The sequence below is a fragment of the Chiloscyllium punctatum genome, chromosome 15 (assembly GCF_047496795.1).
Source record: "Chiloscyllium punctatum isolate Juve2018m chromosome 15, sChiPun1.3, whole genome shotgun sequence".
In the NCBI taxonomy this organism is placed as follows: Eukaryota; Metazoa; Chordata; class Chondrichthyes; order Orectolobiformes; family Hemiscylliidae; genus Chiloscyllium; species Chiloscyllium punctatum.
Window position 1 is genome coordinate 38836660 of NC_092753.1, and position 22358 is coordinate 38859017.

Here is a 22358-nt window from a genome sequence, read left to right on the forward strand (position 1 = left end):
TCCACATATCCGACGAAGAGGCAGGCATAGCTGGGGCCCATGCGGGTGCCTATGGCTACTCCTTTGGTTTGGAGGAAGTGGGAGGATTGGGAAGAGAAGTTGTTCAGGGTGAGGACCAGTTCAGTCAGTCGAAGGAGGGTGTCGGTGGAAGGGTACTGGTTGGTACGGCGGGAAAGGAAGAAGCGGAGGGCTTTGAGTCCTTTGTGATGGGGGGATGGAGGTGTATAGGGATTGGATGTCCATGGTGAAGATAAGGCATTGGGGACCGGGGAAGCGAAAATCATGGAGGAGGTGGAGGGCATGGGTGGTGTCCCGAACGTAGGTGGGGAGTTCTTGGACTAAGGGGGACAGGACTGTGTCGAGGTATGCAGAGATGAGTTCGGTGGGGCAGGAGCAGGCTGAGACAATGGGTCGGCCGGGGCAGTCAGGTTTGTGGATTTTGGGCAAGAGGTAGAAACGGGTGGTGCGCGGTTGTGGGACTATGAGGTTGGAGGCGGTGGATGGGAGATCCCCTGAGGTGATGAGGTTATGGATGGTCTGGGAGATGATGGTTTGGTGGTGGGAGGTGGGGTCATGGTCAAGGGGGCAGTAGGAGGAGGTGTCCGTGAGCTGGCGTTTAGCCTCAGGGGTGTAAAGGTTGGTGCACCAAACTACTACTGCGCTTCCCTTGTCTGCTGGTTTGATAGTGAGGTTGGGGTTGGAACGGAGGGAGTGGAGGGCTGCACGTTCCGAGGGTGAGAGGTTGGAGTGGGTGAGGGGGTGGAGAAGTTGAGGCGGTTAATGTCACGGCGGCAGTTGGCTATGAAGAGATCGAGGGCGAGTAAGACGCCAGCACGGGGTGTCCAGGTGGATGGGGTGTGTTGGAGGCAGGAGAAGGGGTCGTCAGAGGGTGGGCGAGAGTCTTGTTTGAAGAAATAGGCGTGGAGGCGAAGGCGGCGGAAGAATTGTTTGATGTCACGCCGCGTGTTGAACTCGTTAATCCGAGAGCGTAGGGGAATGAAGGTGAGGCCTCTGCTGAGGACTGAGCTTTCATCCTCAGAGAGGGGTAGTTCTGGAGGAATGGTGAAAACACGGCAGGGCTGGGAGCTAGGACCTGGTGTGGGGCTGGAGCTAGGAGTGGGGGCGGGGTTGGACGTGGGGGTGGGGACAGAGATTGGTGTGGGGGCGGAGTTGGGTGTGGTATCGGAGATCGGCGTGGGGGTGGGGTTAGGCGCGGTGACGGAGATCGGCGTGTGGGCAGGGTTAGGCATGGTGACAGGGATCGGAACAGGGGTGGAGTTAAGCGTGGTGACGGAGATCGGCGTGGGGGCGGAGACACATGCGGTGTGTGGTCGTGCAGGTTAGTGATGTCACTGGGGGTGGAAGTGGCTGCGGCGACGGCAACCCAGGGGGCGGAAGTGGCTGTGGCGACGACAGAAACAGTGTTATTCCCGATAGCCGCGGAGGCTGCGAATCTGTCGGTGATGGCCTTCCTGGCAATCGTGGCGGTGGTTGTCTGGGCGGCGATCGCGGAGGCTGCGAGGTCGGTGGGGGCGGAAGTGACATCACGGTCCGTGGCGGTAGTTGTTTCCGTGGGCGCTGTAGCGGCTGCGTGGTTAATGGCGCCGGACTGATTTCGGAGGCCGATGGAAGATTCTGGAACAGTTGAGGAATCCAGAGTGTGGGGGTAAGTACATGAAAGTTTTTGGTACTTACTGTCTTTAATTTCCGATATGGCTAGGAAGAAATGTTAGTTTAGTGCATGGATTCTTCTGTGGATGAAGAACAGTAGAGGTCCTTTACAGGTCTGTGAGAGTGTTGTCCTGAGCTGGGGTAGGGCTGACTATCACCTGATGAAGGAGCGTCGCTCCAAAAGCTAGTGTGCTTCCAATTAAACCTGTTGGACTATAACCTGGTGTTGTGTGATTTTTAACTTTGTACACAAACACAATAGACAACACAGATTTGAGAGGAGATAGCAGTCTGTATAACTGCCAGCCCCAATCTCACCCTGGGGGAGAGCCTTTTTCAACAACAAGCCTCTGCATAAACAGCTTCCTCACAGGCTTTCACCTCCCAACAAGCAGCTTCAGAGCCAAGACCCACAGAGGCTGAACAGAGAAGACTGAATCGGCAAGTTAAAGAGCATCATTGGAATAAAGGAGGAGGGAAGCTAACCAAGCGCTATCCGAACAAGAGATTCCAGACTGCCTGTTCCAAACCAAAAGAACCAATGGCAAGAACCTTAGCAACTAGACTCATTTTTAATCCAAGTTTCTGTCAGTGGTGAGCTGAAACTTCTGAGACTCCAAAGTTTCCAACCTAGCTAGCAGGGAGGGGAAAGCGGGTGGTGACAGTATGTGTGACTCAAAGTAGAAAGAGTGCATCTGAGGAGCAGGAGAGTCGATGTTTCGAGAATAAATTCAATCATCATCATCCCCCCTACTTTCATCTCGTTATCGCATTCCCCTCAGCCCCACTCCCGTCCCATTTATCTCTCAGCCCACTTGCCCCCCCCCTTCCTGATGAAGGGATGAATCATCAATTCTCCTGCTTCTTGGATGCTGCCTGACCTGCTGTGCTTTTCCAGCACTCTCTTACCCCAGGGTAGAAAGCCTGATTAAAGTTTCTGTGATGAAAAATGATGTCTTTGGGTTCTAATAGTGTTTAATCTGGTTAATATTGTATTTAATAGTATTCTTGCCCTCTGTATCATTGTCAGAGAAATGAGCCCAATAAAGCAGTGGCCACACAAACCAGATCGGGTGAAATTGATCAGCTGTTTATTACAAGCGATATCGCTGGAAGAGAGAATGATGAGGCTGACACAGAACTGACAGTCTGTACAGGTAGATCAGGGGTTCTCTTCCTCGAGTTGAGGATGAAGCCAAGTTTTTATAGGAATCTTGTACAATAAGGTTAATTAAAATGGGGAAGATACAATGCATTTGGAAATGGAGTAATCTAGTGACATATAATTGAAAAACAGTTATCGAGTGAATGCCCTGATTCTTGATACAATGCAATATTCCGACAGTTTCAATGGGTCCAGAGCTTCCAGTCTTTTTCACAGGTAGGTGGGTAAGGTGCTTCCATTGTTCCTGCCCTGGGTGCAAGGTCCTTTGGTGCCTCTCTGTCTGACCTGTCCTTTGTGTGGCTTTGGTATTGTTGAGTTATGAGACTGCCCTCGGGGCTTTGGGACAGCTGTGGTTGATCTGGTATTGTTAGTGGGTTTTGGGAAGTATATTTCCTTGTCTGTGAGTGCTGTCTGGTTTCACTTGTCAGCCTGCTTGGTCCCTGATGAGGTATTCTGGGTATTTTTAGTATAGTTTGGCCAAGTTTGCTTTCCTATGTTCTGTGTGGGTCTACTATTGGGAGGCAGGGTGGTAGATCTTTTCCCACAATCATTAATTGCGTCAATTTCAATGTCTATTGCATTTACCTGTATTTCTTTTATTATACTTACATTTTGTGTTGTAAATAAACACAAAGATTCTTTTGAAACAAAAACAGAAGGTGCTGGAAGTGCCCTGGAGTCACCTGTCTACTGCCTTCTTCATTTCACATTCCCTAAACAAATCCAATGTTTGGAACCAGCGATCTGGGGGTGATTCAAACCATTTAAAAATCAGAAAATAATTGGTTGCAAACCAGAGCCCTACAAAGGGCAATTTTTTACAAAAAGAGTGTGCAGAATGAAATTCTGAAAGAAGTGGTGGATGCAGAGACAGTTACAATGTTTAAAAGATATTGGATAATTACATGAATAGGAATGATTTGGAGGAAAATGGGGCTAACGCAGGCAGGTAGGACTGGTTCAATTTGGGATTATGGTCGGGCATGACTGGTTGGACCGAAGGGTCTGTTACCAAGCTGTATTACTCTATGATTCTATTCGTCCTGCACCTTCCTGGCCTTGCAAGCAATCATACCCCAATATTCAACCGAGGAAATAGCTTCATCTTATAAAGAGCACAAGATCCACAAAACAAAGACAAGGACAAACATTACAATCGGTAATCCTGCTGTAACGCATGCTTCTTCAACACGTCTTGGCTAGAACGCAATTGAAGAATTTAGACTGTTATTTGTAGAATGTGAACTTTCCTTACCTGTATTGGTTATGTCGCAATTCTGACCCCATTGGTTTAAATGGTGCTGCTATTACACGATTTTCTTTTAAGATGGATCACATGGGAACAGCACTATAATGTTATAACAGAGTGTATGTCATAAAACTGAAAATAAAACTGAAGCATTTTTTAGAAGTAATTTCATCTAAGAGATTACACTGCATTTCACAAACACACTCAGCACAAGGTTTTATTATCACAATTTATCATTAATGCCAGCAAAAGCACAAAATGTACACCACAACAAAATATTGAATCTGCATGATCCACATACTCAGACAGATTTTGCTGTTAAAATAATGCTGATGCTAATAATTCTTGAGGTTATTTATGCATAAATGCATTAATAACTGCAGGTGAGGAGTAAAAGTGATGTTAAATGCCAGTATCCAAAAGCCAGACCCTGGCAGTTCCCAGCTTTTCAAATCTGGGCTCCGATACAGTCTTCTCATCAGAACCGCAAGTGATCTCAGCAAGTGGTCATTGTTCCTGGCAGCAGCTAGACTGGAAGAAGAGAGCAGCCATTTGATCAGGGCTGAAAACACTGCCTCAACATAACTGGAGGTCTGAAGACTGCTAAATGGTTGCCTAATCTTGGCAGGTTTACCCTGGGCTTTTATTCTGCTCACTGCAAAGGATTCAGTCTGTAGACACTTATTGTTCCAGATACTAAATGCAAGACATAAAAGATCTCTCACTTTTCTTGTCTCCTATCTTTCTTTTTCCCCCGAATATGGTGAATTGCCGTAACAGTGTTGCATATGGGTCTGAAAGAGTTAATACTGAGAAATGCCATAAACATCAGGCACAATGATGGTCACATACATCTTTTAGACTTTGGGCAGAACAGCTTTGTCTCAAAGGTGTGAGACTTAATGTCTGGTTCTCTTCAATATATATTCTGTCAATGTAACCTGTAACTAATTGCTAACATGCAATGAGCTATGAGTTCAATCTCCACCACTGAAGGTATAATGGTGAGCATTATGATGTAATCAGGCAAGATTTTCACCATTGAGAAAAACTATCACAGTTAAATCCTCCATCCTTAGATGGCAAGATCAAATTCTTATCATCGGCTAACGAGAAACCTATTTGCTTGCATTTGTATTTTATTACTTACCCAACTTTCTCTATTAACTTTCCCTTCCAGATGAATGTTTCCCAAGTCAAGAAATTCAATGCTTCCAAAACCCAATGGCAAAACTCAAACCTTTTGGGTCTGCCTCAGGTCCAGATGGGTTCATGGCTCTGCTGGCCCTTTTCTTCCATGGCATTACAGCGACTACAGTAGGAATTCCCATGGTCACTGGGTACGAGGCGTCTACCTGGGCCGTCCAGCCACACAACTGGACAATGGATATGCATCAGCCTCTGAATACCAAGTTGCAAACTTGGGCAGGTTCAGGCAGTGCTTTTTCCCAGACTGGTGGCCTTTGCAGGCTGGGGCAGTCCAAGAGAAAGGTATTTCTTCAGAGGGAGAGACTGCCGGCTACCTCCACCTGATAGGCAGAAATTAAAATTTAATATCCATCTCTTTAGAATTATCACAACCAGGCCTAATGGGATAATGAATCCACAACAGACATTTTAATTGTGGAACTGACCATTATTTTAAAAACTGCAGGTTTTACACAATGACTGATATGCCCACAGAATGTTTTCTCTATCCTCTCCCTATCATTACACCTAGGTGCAGGCCAACTTGCACAGCTTGGTTGGAGGCAGCCTGCTGTATGGTCTGTACAATTGATGATGAAGCCATTGTCCCCCGGTGATCTTCAGCTCAGTGGGCCCTGGCCTGCTGGCAGTGTCCTGCCCAGCTACATGCTCACTGGCTCAACCTGCGGGCAATGGGGTCACAAGCAGGAGGGGCAGGGCAACTCTGGCGCATCCTGAGAGGAAGTTGCCAGGGCTACCTTTGTGTCAGTTCTCCTCCCCCTGGGTGCCTGGTGCCTTGTCTCTCTGAGCTTGATGTTTTTATGCCTCTCTCTTCAGGTCAACGACTCATTAGTGTATAAGTACAACATGCAATGCTACCTCTGAGCTGAGAACAGTGGTTCTCGAGTCCTGAGTGCCCAGAGCTGAGCAGCTGCCTTGTCTCCTGCAGCTCTCTGTGTGCCAGAGATGTCAGGCATTTCTTCCCCTGCACAACATGCATCAGTGAGATACTCACCCGTTTGAGTACCCATGTCTAATCCAGCAGGACTTGGTGGAAGTCTCTTAGATTGTTGCTGTGAGGTTTTGTGAGATGTGTTTGCAGTAGCAGAGTCAGAATGAGTGATGACCCAGTAGGTGTGAGGTAACAGAGAGAAGATGATGCCACTTCCTCCACTGAACTGCAGGAAATCACTGTCTTTTTTTTCTGGCATTGTTTACCATTCTTTTTGGGGGATGATCCAACTGTGCAGTCCTTCATTGCTTTCTGTGCCCAGGCTGGTCAAATGTGACATCATAGCTTCCTGATTCTATTCACCGGTAAAAAGATGTCTCACCTTTTTGTGACTCCATTAAGCAATGTCTGCAAGGCACATTTTGTGAATGGGGAGGTAACAGAGGCTTTTTTTCACTTGCATCACTTCTTAGAAGTGTCCACCACATGCTGAAGGGAAGGTTGTAGCTCGTAGGATCTGAAGTAGTAGCCAAGTGGCCTTTAAATATGGTGCCAGACCCTTTTAAGTTAGAATTTTAACTTCCAAGCACATGATTCACTGAGTAACATGTACAATATCTTGCTTACATACATTGGCATATATGATGCTGTCCAGAGGTCCTGCAGCCAATTCTTTAAGTTCAAAAGGGAAAATGCCACCCTACGTCCTGTTAATCACAAGGCACCCTCCTATTACACCAGGAAATCATTTTCTTCAACCACAATTGACCAATTTGATACACTTGAGGATGGTGGCAGCTAGCTTCTTCATGAAGCAACAAGTTCACACTGCTGAGAGACTCAAGTGGTCCCAATATAGACTCTTAACAAATGAAACCAAACACCTGAGGAACAAATGTATAATATTATCCCCTAACTTCTTAACTCTTAGTTGCTGATATTTGACCTGCTCAATTTGATTTGCCTAGGATGATGACGTCAGCTTGTATGAGGGGACATAGCTACAAATTGAGGGGTGATAGATTTGAGACAGATGTCAGAGGCAGGTTCTTTACTCAGAGAGTGGTAAGGGTGTGGAATGCCCTGCCTGCCAATGTAGTTAACTCAGCCACATTAGGGACATTTAAACAATCCTTGGATAAGCACTTGGATGATAATGATGGGATAGTGCAGGGGGACGAGCTGAGAATAGTTCACAGGTCGGCGCAACATCAAGGACCAAAGGGTCTGTTCTGCGCTGTATTGTGCTATGTTCTATATTACCCACTTCACAAACTGTTTGTCTTATAAGTGTGCTGTGAATGAGCAATTATTCCATATTTTCAAAACATGTATCTCAATCTGTACAGTAAATTTCAGAAATGTAGCTGGATTAACTAGAGTTGAGATAGTACAATGCAAAACAGTAAAACAATGACTTTATTTATCAATTTAATTGTTCTGTCCTTTTTACCAGACAAACCATTAATAATCAGATACAAACTATAAAGAATTGTAAAAAATGCACAATGGATAAGTGAAAGTATACTTTTGCCATTTGTCTCTTACATACATATTACAGTTCAACTGAACAATTGTTTTTAAAAGGACTTTAAATGTTCTGAGAAAGCAGCTTAAAAAGGATGAATCATATTTGGCAATAGTATTTAACACTTAATCATTTTGAAAAGTTCAGTACTGTTTGCATTTTAGATTACAGCGAATACAACGCCATCAGCACTCACACCTGATGAGGGTTTTTCACACTTCACCAAAGCGTAAGTCATGTTGACTGTCAAAAATGTTTCAGACCTAACATCTGATGAACGAAAGAGTAAGAAGCGTCATTCAAATTGAGTTACTTAATGACTTCCACAGAAGCTCTTGCACAAAAGGTTTAATATATTGGCTTTAGTAAAGTGCTACATCACTTAAGTTAATAAATCTAGAATTTTGCAATACATTTAAATGTTTTATGCATTTAACATTTATTCAGTTTCAGGGACTGCTACCACTGGAAAGGTTAAAAAATGACACATGCAGTATGATGTTATTTTTTTAAACATTTTATTCGTGTAACAGTTATTAGTGTAAATAAACCAGGTTTTACAAAAAAATCATGCTACCTATGGGGAGATTTGCTGGTGAGGAATGCACATTGGCACTTATTGATAATCTATCTCTTAATTGTGAGAACCCATCAACACTTAAGCTTTTCATTTTTTTAACAAACACAATCATATGATCACCTTCACTCTCATACCACATTTATGGAACACCGTTCTATTACATCTAAGATACAAATAAACATCTGAACATTACAATCAGCAGATATTTCATCCCAAGGCAGATGTGGTTTCATAGAGTCATAGAGACATAGAGATGTACAGCATGGAAACAGACCCTACGGTCCAACCTGTCCATGCCAACCAGATATCCCAACACAATCTAGTCCCACCTGCCAGCACCCGGCCCATATACCTACCCAAATGTCTCTTAAATGTTACAATTGTACCAGCCTCCACCACTTCCTCTGGCAGCTCATTCCATACACATACCACCCTCTGCGTGAAAAAGTTGCCCCTTAGGTCTCTTTTATATCTTTCCCCTCTAACCCTATATCAATGCCCTCTAGTTCTGGACTCCACAATCCCAGGAAAAATACATTGTCTATTTATACTATCCATGCCCCTCATAATTTTGTAAACCTCTATAAGGTCACCCCTCAGCCTCCGACCCTCCAGGGAAAACATCCCCAGCCTGTTCAGCCTCTCCCAATAGCTCAAATCCTCCAACTCTGGCAACATCCTTGTAAATCTTTTCTGAACCCTTTCAAGTTTCACAACATCTTTCCGATAGGAAGGAGACCAAAATTGCACGCAATATTCCAACAGTGGCCTAACCAATGTCCTGTACAGCCGCAACATGACCTCCCAACTCCTGTACTCAATACTCTGACCAATAAAGTAAAGAATACCAAATGCCTTCTTCACTATCCTATCTACCTGCAACTCCACTTTCAAGGAGCTATGAATTTGCACTCCAAAGGTCTCTTTCTTCATCAACACTCCCTAGGACTTTACCATTAAGTGTATAAATCCTGCTAAGATTTGCTTTCCCAAAATGCAGCACCTCGCATTTATCTGAATTAAACTCCATCTGCCACTTCTCAGCCCATTGGCCCATCTGGTCCAGATCCTGTTGTAATCTGAGGTAACCTTCTTCGCTGTCCACTACACCTCCAATTTTGGTGTCATCTGCAAACTTACTAACTGGACCTCTTATGCTCGCATCCAAATCATTTATATAAATGACAAAAAGTAGAGGACCCAGCACCGATCCTTGTGGCACTCCACTGGTCACAGGTCTCCCGTCTGAAAAACAACCCTCCACCACCACCCTCTACCTTCATGCCAGGTCTGTATCCAAATGGCTAGTTCTCCCTGTATTCTGTGAGATCTAACCTTGGTAATCAGTCTCCCATGGGGAACCTTGTCGAACACCTTACTGAAGTCCATATAGATCACATTTACTGCTTTGCCCTCATCAATCTTCTTTGTTACTTCTTCAAAAAACTCAATCAAGTTTGTGAGACATGATCTCCCATGCATAAAGCCATGTTGACTATCCCGAATCAGTCCTTGCCTTTCCAAATACATGTACATCCTGTCCCTCAGGATCCCCTCCAACAACTTGCCCACCACTGAGGTCAGGCTCACTGGTCTATAGTTCCCTGGCTTGTCTTTACTGCCCTTCTTAAAGAGTGGAACCACGTTTGCCAACCTCTAGTCTTCTGGCACCTCACCTGTGACTATTGATGATACAAATATCTCAGCAAGAGGCCCAGCAATCACTTCTCTAGCTTCCCACAGAGTTCTCGGGTACATCTGATCAGGTCCTGGGGATTTATCCACCTTTAACTGTTTCGAGACATCCAGAACTTCCTCCTCTGTAATCTGGACATTTTGCAAGATGTCACCATCTATTTCCCTACATTCTGTATTTTCCATATCCTTTTCCCACAGTAAATACTGATGCAAAATATTCATTTAGTATCTCCTCCATTTTCTGTGTCTCCACACAAAGGCCACCTTGCTGATCTTTGAGGGGCCCTATTCTCTTCCTAGTTACCCTTTTGTCCTTAATATATTTGTAAACATCCTTTGGATTCTCCTCAATTGTATTTGCCAAAGCTATCTCATGTCCCCTTTTTGCCCTCCTGATTTCCCTCTTAAATATACTCTTACTTCTTTTATATTCTTCTAAGGATTCACTCGATCTATCCTGTCTATAACTTCCTTCTTTTTCTTAACCAAACCCTCAATTTCTTTAGTCATCCAGCATTCCCTATACCTACCAGCCTTCCCTTTCACCCTGACAGGAATATACTTTCTCTGGATTCTTGTTATCTCATTTCTAAAGGCTTCCCATTTTCCAGCCGTCCCTTGACCTGCGAACATCTGCCTCCAATTCAGCTTTCGAAAGTTCTTGCCTAATACCGTCAACATTGGCCTTTCTCCAATTTAGAACTTCAACTTTTAGATCTGGTCTATCCTTTTCCATCATGATTTTAACACAAATAGAATTATGGTCGCTGGCCCCAAAGTGCTCTCCCACTGACACCTTAGTCACCCGCCCTGCCTTACTTTCTAAGAGTAGGTCAAGTTTTGCACCTTCTCTAGTAGGTACATCCACATACTGAATCAGAAAATTGTCTTGTACACACTTAAGAAATACCTCTCCATCCAAACCTTTAACACTATGGCAGTCCCAGTCGATGTTTGGAAAGTTAAAATCCCCTGCCATAACTACCCTATTATTCTTCCAGATAGCTGAGATCTCCTTACAAGTTTGTTTCTCAATTTCCCTCTGACTATTAGGGGGTCTATAATACAATCCCAATAAGGTGATCATCCCTTTCTTATTTCTCAGTTCCACCCAAATAACTGCCCTGGATGTATTTCTGGGAATATCCTCCCTCAGCACAGCTGTAATGCTATCCCTTATCAAAATGCCACTCCAGCAAATCTCCCTGCCAGTATATTAGTTCACTTCCAATTTAGGTGCAATCAGTCCTTCTTGTACAGGTCACTTTTACCCCAAAAGAGGCTCCAATGATCCAAAAATGTGAATCCTTCTCCCATACACCAGCTCCTCAGCCATGCATTCATCTGCTCTATCCTCCTATTCCTGCCCTCACTAGCTCGTAGCACTGGAAGTAATCCAGATATTATTACCCTTGAGGACCTCCTTTGTAAATTTCTGCCTAACTCTCTGTAATCTCCCTTCATTACCTCAACCTTTTTCCTTCCTGTATTGTTGGTTCTAATGTGGACAATGACCTCTTGTTGGCCGTTCTCCCCCGTGAGAACATTCTGCACCCTCTCTGAGACATCCTTGATCCTGGCACCAGGGAAACAACACACCATTCTGCTTTTTCTCTGCTGGCCACAGAAACATCTGTCTGTACCTTGGACTACAGAATCCACTAACACAGTTGATCTCTTGGAAGCCGATGTACCCCTCATTGCATTAAAGCCAGTCTCAATACCAGAAACTTGGCTGTTCGTGCTACATTCCCCTGAGAATCCATCCCCCCTACATTTTCCAAAACAGCATATCTGTTTGAAATGGGTATATCCACAAAAGACTCCTGCCCTAGGTGCCGACCTCTCTTACCCTTCCTGGAGTTAACCCATCTATGTAACTTTATCTGAGACTTTCCCCCCTTCCTATATCTGACATCTGTCACATACTGCTGCTGTTGCAAATTCCTCATCGCTTCTATCTGTCTCTCCAACCAATCCACTTGATCTGATAAGGTTCGCATCCAACAGCATTTATGGCAGATATAATCTGCAGTAACCCTTAAACTCTCTTTAAACTCCCACATCTGACAAGAAGTACATATCACTGCAAAGGCCATTTTTGCTCCTTCACAGACCCAGAAAATAACACCATCTTATTCCTCTACAAAACACTGCACCTGGTTAAATTAATAGCTATGGTTTATATTTTAAGTTTAATCAAGAGACTTATCTCCAAAAACATATAATCAAGAAAGAACCCACTGTACTTACTAATACAGCTTTTCTCTTGGAAAGACTTAAAACAACAATTAACTTATCTGATTCTGTGCTGTGAACTTCGCCCATCAGTTCCTCCCAAGATTAGTCGTGAAATTCACTGTTTGTTAATTTTCCCAGATGCACTCCAATGTGCAGCAATACATGAATTCAAAAACAGCAAAGGCAGTAACTGTGCAGGTTCTCTCTCCCTCTCTCTCCCTCTCTCTCTCTCTCTCTCTCTCTCCTGCACTGTCCTCACCATGTGCTTCCTTTGTCTGCTCTTTTCCCTTTAAAAACTGCTGTTGTTTTGACTTTTTTTTCCCAAAGTTCCAAAACAATGTAACAGCATATAAAACAGTAACTGATGCTCCTGGAATTCAAGGAAATCACCTCCAGCACCTACATACCTCAAATAAAGGAGCAGCTCTTACAGCCAGAAATATTTCCCGTCCTCCATCTTGGATTACCCAGAATCCTCGGGCATAGTTAAGCTGACAATTTCTCACTATCAGCTGGAGTGCCAGTCCGCTGGCACATTCCCTCTTCTTGATCTATTTTCAGGCAGACATCATCTGGTGGGTGATGACCAAACAGTGACAGGACAGATTAGTTAAAGTGGTAATTTAGTGCACTTCTCACACACTATATGGAATTGTAAGACAGCAATGGAATCCCCAATGTGCTTGGAACCTGTTGAGTGAATGGCAGTCACCTCCCTGTTGCAGGGAGAGGAGCCAGAAATGCATCCTGCAAAGCAGCCTGGTATGGATCCACTGGAGTGTGACAGCAGACAGCTTTGGCATTAGCTCATCTTCTGGAGGGGCTGCCCCTCCACAATGGCGACCCCCAGCAGCTGTGGCTATGATATAATTGCCCCATTTAAAAGTCTTCAGATGTGCCTCCATCTTGAGATACCATTACTGCCTCCTAAAACACCACAGCAATGCGGTCTGTTGCAGTGGCAGGCAACTGGAAGCTCAGGGACTTTTTTGCAAACAGAACCAAAGTGTTCTGTGAAGCATTTACCCAGTCTACACTTCATTTCCCCAATGTACAGAGACCACATTGTGAGCAGTGAATGCAGTAAATTAGATTGTGTGAAATGCATCTGGGGCAGCATGCTGAAGATCAATTCCTGCTATTCCAGGATATGTCACAAAAGTTGAAATATGCAAAATTCCCCAATTTTAGACCTAGTTTGTCAGAAAACACAGACCAGGTTTCTGTACCAGCATGAATTACTACTTATTACAAATATCATTGGAGATAAATAATCGTAAACAGTTGATATGTAATCCTGTAAGTTACTTTCTAACTCTAACCCTAATCCTTTTATAAACTCCCCCCGCACACACATGTAGACAGACACAGGCAAGAAGGAAACACGAGTGTTTTGGATGGAGGGAAAGCTGCTTTTTGATCTTTCTTCTCCAGACACATTCACCTCTTTACAAGCTGCCAGGTTTCCACTTACAGGCATTTTTGACTTATCATTTAAAGTCACAGTTTACAGCAACTGGAAAGAAGATATAAGCTGGCTATTTCCAGGCTTGAGATGCTTCTTAACTGCAGAGTAAAAGCAATTCCCTCCCCCACAGGTGACCAATGATTTCTGAAAAACAAATTCATACATCCAAGTTGTTCTGCTATCTCAGAGCCAATCATATAGTTGTTTGCAGGTGGAAAGCTTTTGTCATCATTAACTGGTCACTAGCCCACAACTAAACTCTTATTTGTAGTTTGCCAAATCTCCATCCATACACATGGTTTGGCTCCAGCAAACCTCACAACAGCTTAAATAAACAGCTGTGTAAACAGTACTTGCATTGAGACTCATGTACTTTCTTTCAAACAATGAAACAGTTTTTAAAATCGCCCCTTTACTCATTTCAGTTCATAATCAAAACTACAGAAAAATAACAAGATATCATCTTTACAAATTGTTGTAACACTTCATCTGGTTCACCAAGGTCCTTTATGGAAGGAAATCAGCCATCCTTACTTGTTCTGCCCTACATGTGACTCCAGACCATAACAATGTGGTTGTCCTCACAAGCCAAGGTTTTGGACAATGAGGGAGGGACAACAAATGTCGGTCTTGCCAGTGACACTGACACCACACAAGAACAAAGCCAAAGCTTGTTTTTTCAAGTAGTTACCATTGACAGGACAAGAGAGATAGATTTTTGACTGAAGAACTGGAAACAGATGGAGGAAGTGCTTTTTCTACCTTTCAAAAAGAAAAGTGCTGAGGAACTAATTTGAGATAAACATCGGGACACTAAGAATTTAAAACGGCGGCTCAGTGGTTAGAATTCTTGCCTTACATTGCCAGGGACCCGGGTTTGATTCCAGCCTTGAGTGACCATCTGTGTGGAGTTTGCATGTTTTACCCTTTGTCGACATGAGTTTCCTCTGGATGCTCCCATTTCCTCTTACTGTCCAAAGATGTGCAGCTTAGGTGATTGGCCATGCTAAATTGCCCACATTGTTCAGGGGTGTTCAGGCTAGGTGGGTTAGCAATGGGAAATGCAGGGTTACAGGGATAGTTTGGGGGGTGGGTGCTCTTTGGAGGGTTTGTGTGGACTCGATGGCTAAATGGCCTGCTTCCACACTGTCGGGATTCTATGATTCGATTTTTAGTATATACCAATGCTGATGATTTAAGACATCAACCTAACAACCTTGGTCTCAAGTTAAAACATTAAATCTCAACAGCACCCTTCATGACATTAAACTATATATCTTTTTTATCTATCTTTCTTTTGTACTGGACACTACTTGTTTTTAACATTACAGTTATATGTATCTGCTCATGTCATGTCCTAGTATTTTTCTTTCTTTCGAGAATTATTTTTAATAGGCTCTTTACTAGTATGGTAGAAATTGGGGAGGTATATTTGTCCTCAGAAAAAGATATAGACCCAAGATAAAAGTAACTTAAATATTCATTCCATCAAGCAAGGAAGTTTAAAAGAGGGGGAGCCATTTTACCCCGCATCACTTTGTCATAACAGTAGAAGAAACAATAGAGAAATATTAAACTCCTCCCTAGTTTTCTTTTTTTTATTCTTACACACCTCCTGTAATTTTTCTTCCTTCATTGTGTGTTCCTTTCAACCACATATAATACTTTGATGGACCTTTCTATTTGTTGTGGTAACTAGCACCTTCTACAACAGAGTAAACATAAACTGCCAAAACACTCAAAACCCTAACCACCTATTAGCTGTTGGAGCACTGGAATTAAGCCCATGCTGTACCTGCTTGTGAGTTTACAGTGTTGTAAACACATGGAAATATCTGCCAATTAGTAATCATCTCTAGAAAGAGTTTGCATTTTGCCTTGCACTGGAAATATTGATTTCCTGAATTACTTTTTGTTCATTTCCAGTTAAATCGCTGAATTAGGTTTCTGTGATGACAGCTACACCTCTGGTTAATTGGAGAACAGCAGCAAAAAGTTCAGGTCCTGGATTGCACGAAGATGTATTTATATAAGTTAAACTAATTGAGATAAGTCATGAAAATATTAATGTGATAACATTGAGTCTTGCCTTCAAAAAGTATCGCACAATAGGTAAATTCACTTTAATTCTGTACTTACAAAATCATTCACACAGAAGTTGTGTATAAAATATGCAAAGAGTCATGACTGAGGGTAAGTGCTATCTATTGCTAACCCATGATTGACCATGTTATTAATAGACAATATTTAAATGACCTGCTTTATAAGGACAAACTAAGTAAGAACTGGAGTGAACTGCACTTCCTTAATATTGTGAAATGTAACAAAATTATTAATGACTTTGGAACAAAAGCACTTATGGGTAGCATTGATATAAATAAGGGCAACTATGGTCATGAAAGCTGAGTTAGCTGAAGTGAACTGGAATTCTAGGCTAAGCTAAATCAATAGGGTAGCTGTAGGATACATTTAATGGAGTAGTTCAGAATACTCAAGATAGGTTCATTCCTACTATAACAAAAGGAGAGGATCCACCTGCATGGTTAACTGAAGTAGAGCAAACATCACATTTAAGGAAAAAAAACATATAATTGTCCAAAAATGAGTGGCTGGACAGATGATTATATTTCAGGTAGTTGCTTTGGGCAGATCAGGAGAGATAAGTTTATTAGTACAGAACTGGGACCAGCTGGAGGAACTGCTCTTTCTATTTCACAAGAAAGAAAAAGTGGCTGATGAACTGTTTGGAAAGAATATATAAAAAAGTTAGTGAATGAATATGAAGTCACAGAAAAGAACGAATGAGAGGAATCTATCTAGAAATGTAACAAAAGATAGCAAGAGTTTCTACAGATATTTAAAAAGGAAAAGAGTAAGTCAAGTGAGTGTTGGTCCTCTAGAGAGAGGGAGAATTAATAGAAGCTAAAAGGAAATGGCAGATGAAATGAATAAATATATTGCTTCTGGCTTCACTAGTAAAGTGATACTAAGCAAACTGATAGAACAGTGGGTTGACATGATCCTTGGACCTGATGGAGTCCACCTTAAGATCTTAAATGAAATGCCTAACAAAGTAGTAGAAGAATTGAGGTTAATGGGCTGAGAGTTTCATTCAGATAAATGCGAGGTGCTGCATTTTGGGAAAGCAAATCTTAGCAGGACTTATACACTTAATGTAAGGTCCTGGGCAGTATTGCTGAACAAAGAGACCTTGGAGTGCGGGTTCATAGCTCCTTGAAAGTGGAGTCGCAGGTAGATAGGATAGTGAAGAAGGCGTTTGGTATGCTTTCTTTTATTGGTCAGAGTATTGAGTACAGGAGTTGGGAGGTCATGTTGCAGCAGTACAGGACATTGGTTAGGCCAATGTTGGAATATTGCATGCAATTCTGCTCTCCTTCCTATTGAAAAGATGTTGTGAAACTTGAAAGGGTTCAGAAAAGATTTACAAGGATGTTGCCAGGGTTGGAGGATCTGAGCTACAGGGAGAGGCTGAACAGGTTAGGGCTGTTTTCCCTGAAGCGTCGGAGGCTGAGGGGTGACCTTATAGAGGTTTACAAAAATATGAGGGGCATGGATAGGATAAATAGACAAAGTCTTTTCCCTGGGGTAGGGGAGTCCAGAACAAAAGGCATAGGTTTATGGTGAGAGGGGAAAGATATAAAAGAGACCTAAGGGGCAACTTTTTCACACAGAGAGTGATATGTGTATGGAATGAGCTGCCAGAGGTGGAGGCTGGTACAATTGTAACATTTAAGAGGCATTTGGATGGGTATATGAATAGGACGGGTTTGGGGGTATATGAATAGGAAGGGCTTGGAGGGATATGGGCCGGGTGCTGGTCTGTGGGACTAGATTGGGTTGGGATATCTGGTCGGCATGGATGAGTTGGACTGGAAGGTCTGTTTCCATGCTGTACATATCTATGACTATGACTCTATAACTGTGGATACTCTGGTTCTGAGGAAGGGTCACTAGACCCAAAACATTAACTGTGATTGTTATTCACAGATGCTACCAGATCTGCTGAATATTTCCAGCATTTTCTGTTTTTGTTTCAGTTCTGTAAAGTTCTGCACAAGCTCCTCAGCTTTATATCTCTGACTCTGATGAGGAAAGTGAGGCATGATAGCTAAATTTGCAGATGACACAAGGATAGTAATGTATGTTATGAAGAGAAAATAAGAACTTTGCAGTCTGATGTAGTTAATCAGGAGTATAATGTGAGCAAGTGTGAAGTAGTTCACTTTGAAAGGAAGAACAAAAATGCAAAATACTACATAAACAGAGAACAAGTTCAGATGGATTCAGCTGTCCGAGTGAATGAGTCACAAGAAATTAATTTGCAGGTTCAGCCAAGTAATTAAGCAGCCTAGTGGAATGCAATCCTCTATTATGCTTCAATTATACAGCAGGTTGTTGAGATAACATCATGAATAGTATGTGCAGTTTTGGTCTCCTAGTTTCAGGAAAGATGTAAATACATTAAAGTTGATTCAGAGAAAGTTGTCAATATTGATGCCTAGATTGAGCCGATTATCTTATAAGGAACGTTAACACAGACTGCTGTTGTTTCCACTGGAGTTCAGGAAAATGAAGGGTGACTTGATTGATGTATGTGTGCATCTGCTTAGAGAGGCAATGACCTAGTGGTATTATCACTAGACTATTAATCCAGAGACATAGATGATATTCAGGGATGAGGGTTTGAATCCTGCTATGGTAGATGATGAAATTTGAATTCAAGAAAAAAAGTTGGAATTATGAATTTAATGATGAGCAGAAAACCATTGGCAATTGCCAGGGGGAAAAAAACCTTGTCTGATTCATTAATATCCTTTAAGGAAGGAAATCTGCCATCCTCATCGATCTGGCCAACATGTGACTCAGTATTTAGGACTGGCCAATAAATGTTAGCCTAGCCACAGACAGTCACATTCAATGAATAAAAAAACAGAATCCCGAACAGTCCTGATCATGTGGATATGGGCGTGGAATTGGTTGAGTCCAGAACACTGTTTTAAAATGATGGACTGCCCTTGTAAGACAGAGTTGAGGAAAAATATTTTCACTCAGAGGGGCTGGCTACTTTGGAATTTTTGGCCTCAGAAGCTGAAGGTGGGGTCATTGATTATTTTTAAGGAAGAGTCAAATCAAATCTTATCAGGCAATTAATTGATTCAAAACTTACCAGGGGTGGATGGGAACATGGAATTCAAAACACCAACACATCAGTCATTGCCTTATTGAATGTCAGAGCAGGCTTGAGGGGCTCAGTTGGCTAGTTTCGATCTTAGTTTATTTATAAGTTCGTACAGCTCCTCCATCTTAACTCCACTTTCCCACCTGGTAACCATCTCCTGTGAATTCCTTTGAGTCCAAAAGTCTATTGATCTTGGCTTTGAATACGTTCAACAACTTAATGGCCACAGCTCTCTCAGGTACAAAATTCCAATGATTCCAACCCCACTGAAGAAATTTCTCTTTGTTTTGGTCCAAAATTATATTCTTATATTCTGAAACTATGGCTTTTTGCTCTAGACACTCTAGCCAGGGGAAAAAATGCCTCTCAGCGTTACTCTTTCAAGCCCTCTCAGAATTTATATTTATTAACCACATCACACTCCTCTAACTCCAGAGAGTATGTAGGTTCATTGTATTTAACTTCTCATCATAGAACAGCCTTCTTATCTCAGGAATGGTCAATCATTAGAAAATCCCTCCAGAGGCAGTCTTTGATTGCATCTGTAGACAGAAAGCAGAGATGGTGGGTAGCATTCCTGAAACACAGGCATCCCTAACACAGTATCAGTAATATACACCATTGGACAGTTGAAATTCCAGATAATTAGAAAAAAAAACTTTTGATGGTGTCAGGAATGAAGAACAACTCAAAAACCTAAGCCCGTTCACAGCAATTAAAAATAGCTGAGACCCAACACTGATCATTGTGGCACCCTTTGTGATGGTTGAATGAATCAGTGAGCTTTTTGAAAGAAAATTATGACAATAGAAAGAAAACCAAGATTACAATTGTTAAAACTTTTACTGTGAAAAACTGACTGATAATAACATAGATCAAATATTCGTAAACAGGCAAAGGATAGTTTAAATAAAATGATAAATTTTGCATTAAGTAGTCAACCTAACACAGTTACACACACTCAGATTACTTCACTCACAAAGGTGGTACTACATGCAATCTCACATTTTTCTAACTAGATATGTAGAATCTCTCACTTCCCATTCAATCTGTTCAGTCCTTGAATCACATTCACCAGCAGCCATGTCCCACCTGACATTCTTGGATATGGAAGGCACATGTCATTAAATCATCTGCCACTCAGCTCATGACAGTCCTGATGCTTAGTAATCCACATTACCTTTTAAACTGACCATCCAAAACATCTGGATCATGGCCTAACTCTCTGATACAAACACTCAGCTTGCTCACATATAACCTCACTACGAGCATCTGGAATTCAGTTTTAATTTTGCTACTGTGCAAAAAACATGAATAAATATTCATTTATAGTTAACTTGGCTTGCTCCAATGTTCTAAAATGCCGACCACAACACAGGCTGGAAGACGCCAGCACTGCAAATAACTTTCCATTTATTTTTTCCTTCAAATTTGATCCCAATAGTTACCTCAGGTCACATGGGCATTTCTTGGAACCCAATAATGTCATAACCGGGAAAGCAATTACCCCACTTTTAGAATACTCTTCAGTTTAATTCTAGTCTTATGGAGGACAGGGGGAGATTGGTTGCTCCAATATTTTAGCACAACTGAACGCTTCTGATTTTATCTATGTTTTAAATTTAACACGACCAGCCACGTTTTCCATGCTGTCAGACATGGAGAAACCTGGCAGCTTATCTGAGGCAAAGAAGCTGTTTTGAAGGCATACATTTCTGACATTGCTTGTGTGAGAAAAGGAGCAAGAATGTTTCCTGGCTGATCACCACATCCAAGCTAACTTCTTCCACTGTCCATCAGCAGATATTTGTATCATATCACTGTCTCCCTTCACATGTCTGGGCACCACATAAATATTATGCCCCACATCCCTATGATCAGATATTTCCTGTAAACACTGACATCCCTCCATTTCTGCACTCAAACTGATTCTGTATCACCTCTACCACAAACATGTTTTGACCCTACAATCTTCACTTTATCCACCCCAAGTCATGATGTTTCACTGTAGAACAAACTCACATGCTCCTGAGCTGTAACATTCCTTGTCCAACATTCCTTGTTCATCAGGTGGGCTTCTGAGTGGGTGTCATGTTGGAAACTTCCACACACATTACGTAGGCAAAACCTTCACAGCTTTTTGGGAAATCTAGTCTTCAAGGTATTTAATAAGGATTTCACTCCATTTGAAAAATTTACTCAGCAGTTTTCAGGTCCATTATTTCAGGAGGAAAATACAGTCTCTGAGAGACTGTCTTACAGACACGCTCAGGAAAGTCTCCCCTTTTCAATAAAATATTAGGAATGAATATTATCTTGTGGGATTAGACAACATTGAATACCTTGTTTTAACTTTGCTCTATTCCTCATGGTCTTGATGCTTATCCTATTCCTCTCACAGAGATCAAGGGATTTTCAAATGATATTTTCAAACTTTTTGATGGTGTCCAATATTGTTTCATTTTGCACAAGAATATTCTTAGAAATACACGTAAAATAACAAGTGTTCTTTGCAGCACTTCATATCCAGAAGTTATGCATTTCACAATTTACTACAGCTTGTGAGGGCATTGAAGGAAAGCAGAATTGTGAAGGAAACTCTGTGTGGAATATTCTAGGGGTCAGAGTGATGGGGGCTATGATGGGATTTGAGGCAGAATCAGATGGAAATCCCAGCAAGGTCTATTTCTATGTCGGGAGCATCTTTCTGCTTTTGCCGAGCAGTGAGGTGAATTTCCCATCTGGCTGCAGTGAGTTGCCAGTAGAGGAGGATTACAGCTTGTTAAACACCTTATTAATGCTGCAGCTTGCCTCATTCAGCTTCTTCACTTCCTTAACATGCTGAACATGTCAGATGTTTAGAATCCTCATCCTGGACGCCAGACAGGGTACCTGGCGAGTTGTGCTCACTGCTGGCTGCAAGGAAGTTTTATGTTGCTCAGCACCTAATGATGGCTCAGGGCACAATCCATGGGCATTAGTGCTCCTTGTTCATGAATGTTGGCATCTGATATTTACCAACACTTCATGTCCAACACTGCACTTCTCTGTTACAGGTGCATGCCGCTCAGGAGGTGCAGAACCGCAGTGTGGGCTGCACCAGCAACTCAATTTGAAAAACTACACAGGGACCCAGCTGACAGTTTGGGCCAGGCTACTTACTTGGTCTGTTAGTCCACAATCACTTAGAGCCTATCTGCACACTCTCAGCATCCATGCTTTGCCTTGCCAAATCTATTAGTATATTGGCATTTCAGTCAGAGCCAAAGGCTTGCAGTACTGCAGTATTGACAAATTCTTTTGAGTAGATACACAGACAGTTTGATTGTCATTACCGATCAGTTTCGAGGGAAAGGAGGCATCCTGCTTTGTGATGTACCGAGATATCTGTTTAACACCCACAGCATCTGCCAGCTGC

The 22358-nt window shown here is 42.4% G+C and overlaps 1 long non-coding RNA gene across 1 annotated transcript in view; it reads right to left on the bottom strand.

The window, feature by feature from the left end:
• The window catches only part of LOC140486203 (uncharacterized), a 107799-nt gene extending 95056 nt beyond the window's left edge, over positions 1–12743 (bottom strand). Inside the window, exons 1-2 of the long non-coding RNA XR_011962536.1 lie at positions 12680–12743; positions 4092–4184 (exon numbers count right to left, since the gene is read on the bottom strand). This is a non-coding gene — a long non-coding RNA (uncharacterized lncRNA). The remainder of the gene's footprint in view (positions 1–4091; positions 4185–12679) is intronic.
• Between the last annotated feature and the right edge of the window lie 9615 nt (positions 12744–22358).